This window comes from Notothenia coriiceps, unplaced genomic scaffold (assembly GCF_000735185.1).
Source record: "Notothenia coriiceps isolate Sejong01 unplaced genomic scaffold, NC01 NC01_scaffold00000339, whole genome shotgun sequence".
NCBI lineage: Eukaryota > Metazoa > Chordata > Actinopteri > Perciformes > Nototheniidae > Notothenia > Notothenia coriiceps.
This window is the reverse complement of record NW_011333040.1, coordinates 6022857-6031545: the sequence shown is the minus strand read 5'-3', so window position 1 is coordinate 6031545 and position 8689 is coordinate 6022857. Positions and strand designations below refer to the sequence as shown.

General features: G+C 40.2%; 1 protein-coding gene across 1 annotated transcript in view; it reads right to left on the bottom strand.

The window, feature by feature from the left end:
- The window catches only part of LOC104950346 (nuclear receptor corepressor 2-like), a 40665-nt gene that overhangs the window by 31178 nt on the left and 798 nt on the right, over positions 1-8689 (bottom strand). The gene's annotated exons all lie outside the window — the stretch shown is intronic.

Here is an 8689-nt window from a genome sequence, read left to right as displayed (position 1 = left end):
TCTATTAATCATTTTCGGCCTTTCGGCATTCGGTTTTCGGCTAACTGTTTCCTATTTTCGGTTTCGGCCAAGAATTTCCCATTCGGTGCACCCCTAGTTTTTTTCTTTGTTCTTCTTGTGTGTCAGTCATCCACACCAATCAGAAGTGCTGTGCTCCACATGTACCAGCCATTGTTAACCAATCAGAAGTGGCCCATGATAGAAGGTGATAGACAGATTGATCCAATCACCTGCCAAGTATAAGGCAGGCACTTTCAAAAATACTTGGCAGGTGATTGGATCAATCTGTCTATCACCTTCTATCATGGGCCACTTCTGATTGGTTAACAATGGCTGGTACATGTGGAGCACAGCACTTCTGATTGGTTAACAATGGCTGGTACATGTGGAGCACAGCACTTCTGATTGGTGTGGATGACTGACACACAAGAAGAACAAAGAAAAAAACATTAAAAAACATTGCAGGCTTTGCGATTTGATAATCACATCATTTAAAATCGCGATTTCGATTTAAAATCGATTAATCATTCAGCCCTACCGTTGAATGGCTGCAGGTCTTGGGCTTAATCAATATGTCAAACACCACAATGGTCCAAGCTTGCTTGCTGTCGGAACTGACCACATGGTGCGTTATTATCATGGCAGAACAAACATCAGATAAGAGTATGTTAACTGCAGAGTGCAGGTCAACATGCCATTTATTGCTTCTCTTTTCAACTGTGGCTGCTCTTGAGATGCTGTTGTATCAAGCAGCTGCCAGGATTGATGTTCTGTCTCTATTTTGGTCTGTTCAGGTTGACCGCATCGTGAATCGGATCAATTTGGAGTGAGAACAAATGGCTGAAAGTTCCTGTCTCATTGGATCTTAAAAAAAGAAGAAGATAGATAAATATGTGTAACACTTCAGTCATCTTGTTTAGGTGATATGTGGAGGAAGGATAGCGGGTAGTCTCATATTGATTTATAATCCCTTATAGTTAAGGTACTACATCGATAGATTTGTAATACAGTTCCACCAAACATTACTATAGCTCTCTCTCTTTCTTTGTTTTATTCTCTGAAGCCCACTCTTTCATTTTCTGTGATATCTGGTACACAGACGGCAGGCTCCGACACAGACTTGCCCACCTGTTATCACAGCCAGGCATTAGAAACATGTTGTTTTTACGCAGCAGCTCCTATCTTTGACAGTCTCAGCAAGGCTTAATTAATTGTGTCCCTTGAGACAGGCCTCCTCCTCTCTGTCCTCCAGCCCACAGCGGAGTCTTCTTCGGGCCTTTTGTAGTCCCGCTGTTGAGTTTCTGTTTCCCACAGCAGCCACAGGCACACGCGTCGGTGCCTGTTTCCGGGGGACTGTGGGATACTTTGTTGCAGGTGCCTCAGTACATCCTTATCCCTGTCCCCACCTTGATGCATGGCACCCGCTGGGCTCTTATACTTCTTTTCAACTCACTATGTGGTCTGCAGCACTGACATGTCTAAGTCGGTGGAAATTACTCTTCAAGGGCTGCGAAAGCCCTTAGAGATGAAGCCATTTTCTTTCATGAGAAATCCGCCTGTCATTGTCGCAGACAGTCAGTCGGAGAGCAAAGGAGGTTTTAATGTTTGAAACACAGAACCTTCAAAGGAGAACGCTGGAGAGGGTTGAGGGTTCAACCAAAACTATACTGACCACCCAGACTTCAAAAGAGGGACCAGGATGAGCTATGATAATATTATGTCCTCCTTTTCAGCATTAAAATTTAAATGTATTCAAGTACAAAATCAAAGTATCCATTTAGTTTGATTGGTTTGCATGTTCCAGAATTTAAAGGACAAGGAGATCTGACATTCACATTATTTTCAGATGTTTGAATTGTAAAGAAGACTGAAGATGTCTTTGTTGTTTCTCTGTCACTCTTTTATTCTCTCCCTCTCTGTCTTGATCTATAAAAAACCTTCATACATTTACTGATTTATATGACACCGTTTTGAAGTGCTTGTACTTCGCTTGGGTAATATCGTTTTTTAAAAACAAACCACACATCAATGCCATCACTCCCCTCCACATATTCATACCGCCATCACTTTCACTCTGCTTCTCTAACTTCTTCAACTGTGCCACTAACCTTTCTGCCGCTGCCGCTGCTTTTAATTGAGCTGCCCACTCTCACACTGCAGTATCCCTTTTTAGTCATGGATTCTGTACCTGCTGTGTTTATTTATTTAATTTATTTAATTACCTTTGTTTGTTTGTTTGTAGCCTTTATTTAACCAGGTGAAAGCCCCTTGAGATCAAAAGATCTCTTTTTCAAGGGTGACCTGCAGGACATTAGTTACACATGTAACATAAAAACAACCGAACAACAATAAGGATGACATACAACATAATGTACAGGGTAAAGTACACTTTGCTTATTATGCCTGTTTTTAAATGCCTTTTTAATAATGTATTTATGCTGTATTTGTTCTTAAATGTCGTTTGCTTTTAATCTGTAAAGCACTTTGAATCGCCACGTGCTGAAAAGTGCTATATAAATACAATTGCCTTGCCTTGCCTTAAAGCATTATAAATTATAATCCAGGAAAATATATAGTTAATAAAATAATTTAAAGGCTCAAAATGAAAAACAACAAATATCTCTAAGAAATCCAAGTGGCACAGTTAATCTGAGAGCTGCAGACTCCCTGTCTGTAAAGGAAGCAAAGCCAAGGTGGCAGCAGTCGGTCTCTGCGTCTGACGGCCCATCTGTCAGTGAGTTGTGCACACAGCAGTCGCAGTGCACTGTTTGAGGAGAATGTGGAGGAATTAGTCCACTTGTAGTTTGACTCACAGGATGCAGACTATGCCGATACATTTGCCTTTGGCTCCTTATTTTAGACATATTTCATGTCCACTTCTGCTATTTGTGTTTTCTGTTCTCTACATCCTGTGCTTAACGGTTGTGATAGGTTGGAGAAATAAAAAACGAGTTTCTCTTCTCCCTTGGTGCAGAATTTAGATCTGGCTATGCAAGACAAGATGACCTCCAATATTTAAACATGTATGCTGCTATGCAGTGGGACTGCTCCAAATGAAAAGAGAGCTGTTTATATTTCTGGTAGCAAGGACGCTTCATGAACAGATATTCTAATGGGAACCTTTTTTGACATTCACTGCTTTTTAGTTGTTCTACTTATGATCAGAGGGTACGAGCATAAGCTGAAACAACTTTTTGAAATATCGCTGAACTCCATTGAGAATCAAGGCAGTTCTTCGCAGTATGATGCTTTTAGCAATATCAGCTTATACTTTTGTTTGTTGGCCCACATTTACACTTGATAAGCTGATATTAGAGGGCCTCTTTTGGTGTCAATGTGTGTTTTCCGTTACCTAGTAACTATTAATAATTGTTCAAATGATTAGTCCATGATTCCAACATGATTCCAACATGATTTCCTCACTAGGGATAATCTCATAATCTATTCATTGTCTCGCACTATGCAGTGGCTTGTTTGACAGTGAGCACGACTAAAGCTGCCTCCAGAGACGTAGCTTTTGAAGCATCATTGATATTTAGAAACATTGCACCTCAGTAGTGTTTGCAGGGGGATGTTTGGCGGCGTAGATTCTGATAATATTGTGCTACCTGAATGTTTTTGAGGGCCACTATTGCAGCCTTCCACCCTAAGTGCAGCAGCTGGTCGCTTGCAAACAATCAATGAAAAGATGTGGCCGGCTGAATGCCACAAGAAACTGGCTGGCCACTTCATGAAGGAAAAAATCAGTGAACCTGGAAACTCTCACACACACTGTGTGGAAAGCCCATTATTCTTAGTACACAGTACAATAACTCCTTATTACCGTGCAGCATTCATATCTTCAATTGCTCTCACAATAATAGCTTTCCAAATGTTGCCAATACTATTTTCCATCTGCCATGGATTGAAGTGTCAGTTAGGCGCATATACCAACAGACATTTATTTTGCAATATACATGAATATTGGTATAGTATTTAGCATGCTGTGCACATTTTCTGTAGTGGTAAAAGAATGTGTGGGCCGATACCTAGTCCTGTCTGCTCTCCTTGTAATTATCAATTAGACTTTATTTCCCCGGAGAACAATAACTCACTCCTTCAGTGTGCGGTGGAAGGCTCTGATCTGGCTGCTGTGTGTGAACCGAGCATTAGCTCAATACTGTTGCTGCGGTGAATACAGCTCATGTGTATATCATGTTATGTGTGAAGTTTGCACACAATGGAATCCATACATGATACTATTTTTAGAGATTAATGAAAGATAGCAAAAATATCCGTTTCCTCTGATCAACCCTTTTCTGGAAATAGGTTGTAAATCCAGTGCTAACCCATGATTAAAATGCTTGTACAACTACAATCTGACAGCCAAGGTTAATTAGATGTCTTAGGATATATGGTTACCTCTCCATAGTTCTTCATCTTTTTGTCCCATTAATCATACTTTTCTCTGAGCAGAGCCCCATTAAGATGACTGAGACCCTCTCTCTGTTTTGAAGGGGTCCCTAAGGCCCCCTGAACAAAGCTCAAGCTCATCACTTTCTTTTGAGTGAAAAAAGTCTCTATAGATTATTTCTGTCATCAACTAACAATTTGTTTTGTGGCTTTTGACTGATTCTTTTGAAAAATGACACGGCGGAGACAATAAAACAAACCTTGAGATCCACAAGGATACCAGTCTGATTGATATACTTGATGTTTGCAAATATGTCTTTTTTGTTTGAAAGATGATCCCCTGTACCTGGTGATGCATGATGTTTTTCCAAAAACACATTTTCTTTTTTATGCTTTTTTAATAGTTTCATGCACCCAAAAACAAATCACAACAGTAGTGGTACAAGTTAATCATTATACCATGGTGAATTATTTTTTGTGATTTCTAATTTACCAAAAACACAACAGGCCCCTCCCAGATTGTATTTGTATTTATTTATAGAAGGACCATGCATACAAAAATATTAATCTCAGCAAAGAGAAGAGATGCAATATGCCAGATTATAGCTCATAGCTAATGTCCATCTGTGGTCCTCAGGCAGGTTCATAACAATCAATAAACAAATAATAACATTGCATGATCTCTATCAGTCAAAACATTTTAAAACCTGATTTAAGTACAGCTCAATAAATTAATACATAGTACACTTGAAATACACTACATGATCTCGGTCACTCAAATAATTACAAAGCCTGAGAACATCATACTTAGTACACTTCAAATACACTTAAATAAAAATATGTAAGATATAGTATGACGATACAGTTCAAATTAAAAAACTCAGATTACAGTGTAATTAATATTGGCATGACTGGTTGCTTAATATCATTTTTTTTGCACCATAAGAAAACGAGTTAAAATCGGTACAGGTTTTAAGTTCAACTGGAAGAGTATTCCAGTGCTTGATGGTCGTGTAACNCGGTCACTCAAATAATTACAAAGCCTGATTTAAATACAGGTTAGAAACATAATACTTAGTACACTTCAAATATACTGAATACAGTTCAAATAAAAAAAACTCATATTACAGTGTAATTAATGTTGGCATGACTGGTTGCTTAATATCATTTTTTTTGCACCATAAGAAAACGAGTTAAAATCGGTACAGGTTTTAAGTTCAACTGGAAGAGTATTCCAGTGCTTGATGGTCGTGTAACTTGTGTATAAAGGAACATAAATGGTGAGAGGATGAATTTTAATCTTCTATCACTAGCTGGCAAAACTATGAACAGCTCGATAATACACCTGCTTACGCGTCACCTTACTGAGAGTTAAACAATTATAACTACATCAAACATAAGTGTGATTGACTGAAAGAAGTTCTCAGTAGTCATCTGCTTCTGTCTTCTTAAAGTTGCTGATAGTTTGATTCAGTTTAACTTAACCCAATTCAATTTGCTTCATTGGACATCATTTCATATTTGCAAAGATGTCCAGCGCTTAGAATCCAACGAAAAATAAAAAATATCTTTGGTCAATTTGGCATCGTTACTGTATTCTTCCCCTGTTAACTCACAGTCCTCAGTCTTCTAGCAGAGAAGCTAGGAGACACTTCTGCTTTCTTATATCAGCCTAAGCTACAGTCTCATTTGGGGCATGTCCTCAGTGGTGGCTCATGTGTGTCTCCAATTACACTTTGTAAAGTCAATTTTTGTTGACATACATGTAAGGACCGTTATTGATAACAGCAACAATGAATAAAGCATAATAAATAAAAGGATTGTCATGAAAAACACAACACTTTATAATGTAAGTTCCACAATATAGACAGTACTTTGTGATGGACTTGTTCCTGGTAAATTGTTCAGCAAACCTGAGAAGATGCTAGAAAATATTTTCATGTGTGAAGGATGTGCAAACCTTTCAACTTATTTCTGGAACTCAGGTTGAAAGTTGAAAAAAAATGAAAATAAGAGCTCTTCAACACTGCACTGATTCATCCTCAGCTTTGAACTAAGCTTGCCTAGCTGTGTGTTACTCTTTGATCTTTATCTGTTTAAAGTGAATACGTTAAAATACAACGTTCTTCGAAAAGGAACTAGACAGAGAGAGAAGCAGGACACTTCATTTTGATAAGAGGCCTAATACCTGCACCTTTCTGCAGAGCCACCAGCTCTTTGATGACAGGGAACGTATTGAGCCTTTCAATCAATCAATCATCAATCAATGTTTATTTATATAGCCCAATATCACAAATGTTACATTTGTCTCAGTGGACTTCACAGTTTGTACAGAATATCAGTATGACAATACGACACCCTCTGTCCTTAGACCCTCACATCGTACAAGGAAAAACTTCCAGAGAAAACCCACAGTTTAAAGGGAAAAATGGGAGAAACCTCAGGGAGAGCAACAGAGGAGGGATCCCTCTCCCAGGACGGACAGACGTGCAATAGATGCCGTGTGTAAATTGAAAAGATAATACATTTGCAACATAGGTAGTCCAAATGTTTGGAAATGCATGTGTGTATAATAGGAAGATGAATCCACGAGGATATCCATCCAGGACTTATGATCCAGGACCACAGCCACGACTCAAGATCCAGGACTCGCGATCCATGACAGAGGACCTTTGTGCAACCATCTTTAATAGTGTGACAAACTGTGTGTTAGGTCGGTATCTTAGGGTACCATTTGTTGGGTTTAGTACTAGGACTTGCATTTAATAACTTGTTACAAAAGAGGTGAAAGAGAGAAAACCCACAAGTCCAAATGAAATCACACAAAGGTAGACCAAGCGAGAGTCATTCAAATCTATTTTAGGCTCCATTATAGACATCCAAGCAGAGAGATGGATGTAAGCCCGACAACACTTAAGGCAGCTGGAAGGTTTGGGAGTGTGACCATATGTAAACTCCTCTCTGCTAATGTTTACAATTACAGTGGTGGCAAATTGGAGATTGGTGGCCAGTTTGCATATCAAACGACTCTGAGGAGGAACTCTTTGGCTTCAGTGCACTGGGATGTGTTTTCTCAGCAAACAGCAGTGTAATTGGGAAAATCATTTTCCAGCTGCTGTGGATTTGCAGGCAGAAGGTGTGTGTGTGGATTTACATTATTCAGTACGAGGCTCCTAAATAATTAAAACCAGCCAAGGGGAAATTAATGAACCCAACTTTTAACTGGGCTTTGTCATGATAAGACCACACAGTCTCTTTAACAGACCTGTCAGGATTTCCTGCATGTGACAGTTGCCATTCTGTGTGACATGTAATTGATCTTCGTGGAGATTGCCTGCAGAGAGCTTCTCACAAAGTGCAGGAAGTATTGACAACATGTTGGGGAGACTCTGATGGAAGTACACATGCTATTGAACAGGAAAGGCTTCCTTTGGGGCAATCTGGATTCTCGATCGATGATATGGGATGGGCTGGAATAAATGGGTTGCAGCCTAAAGCTTCCCAACTAACTCATTTCATGAGAAGGTGTAGGTTACACTTCTCCAAACCATTTTTAGAGGTTTAGATTGGATCCAACTTTATTGTCATTGCACAGAAGAACATAGAAACAAATACAGACTGAAACAACAAGTAAAGTACCAGTAGTGCAAACGAAGCAGTAAAGTGCAGTGTAATATATATATATATATTTAATCAGGGGTGCACATAACTTTCTCAGTGAGGTACTCAGATGAGTACCTGGAGTCAGTGTTTGGTACTCCAACTTCTGGCTCCACTCAAAGTTATTTGATGATGCCCTCTGTATCGCAAACGTCAATGGGGTGGGGGGGTGCGAGTGGAGTACTCCGTGACCACAGCGCGTGACCGTTGTGATCAGCTGTTTTAGCGCAGTTCTCCAGTGAAGGGGGGGGAGTCTCCCTCCGCGGCCGGGTGGCGTAGTTTTGGCTCAATTCCGTTGTACAGACCAACGTTAACAGCAGCCCTGTCTGTGCACACGGAGACCGACTCTGTCGTCCGGTGATCTAACCGCCTTCTGGTAAAGCTTCACAATACGTTGTTGCGCGTACCTGCGTACCAGTTATGTGCACCCCTGGGCCTGGTCATAACCATAGACTGTATATATAAATGGACGTAGGGTCCGTGACGTCACCCATAGGATTCTGCAGAGTTGCCGAGAAGCCCTTAGTAGGCGGAGTCGGCCACCAACGGCTCGACAGTGACAGAGTTCAACTCCCGCCTTCTCCAGCCTGCTCCAAATAGAGTGGCGAAGTCACGCCCATCTACTTCCGGTCCATGG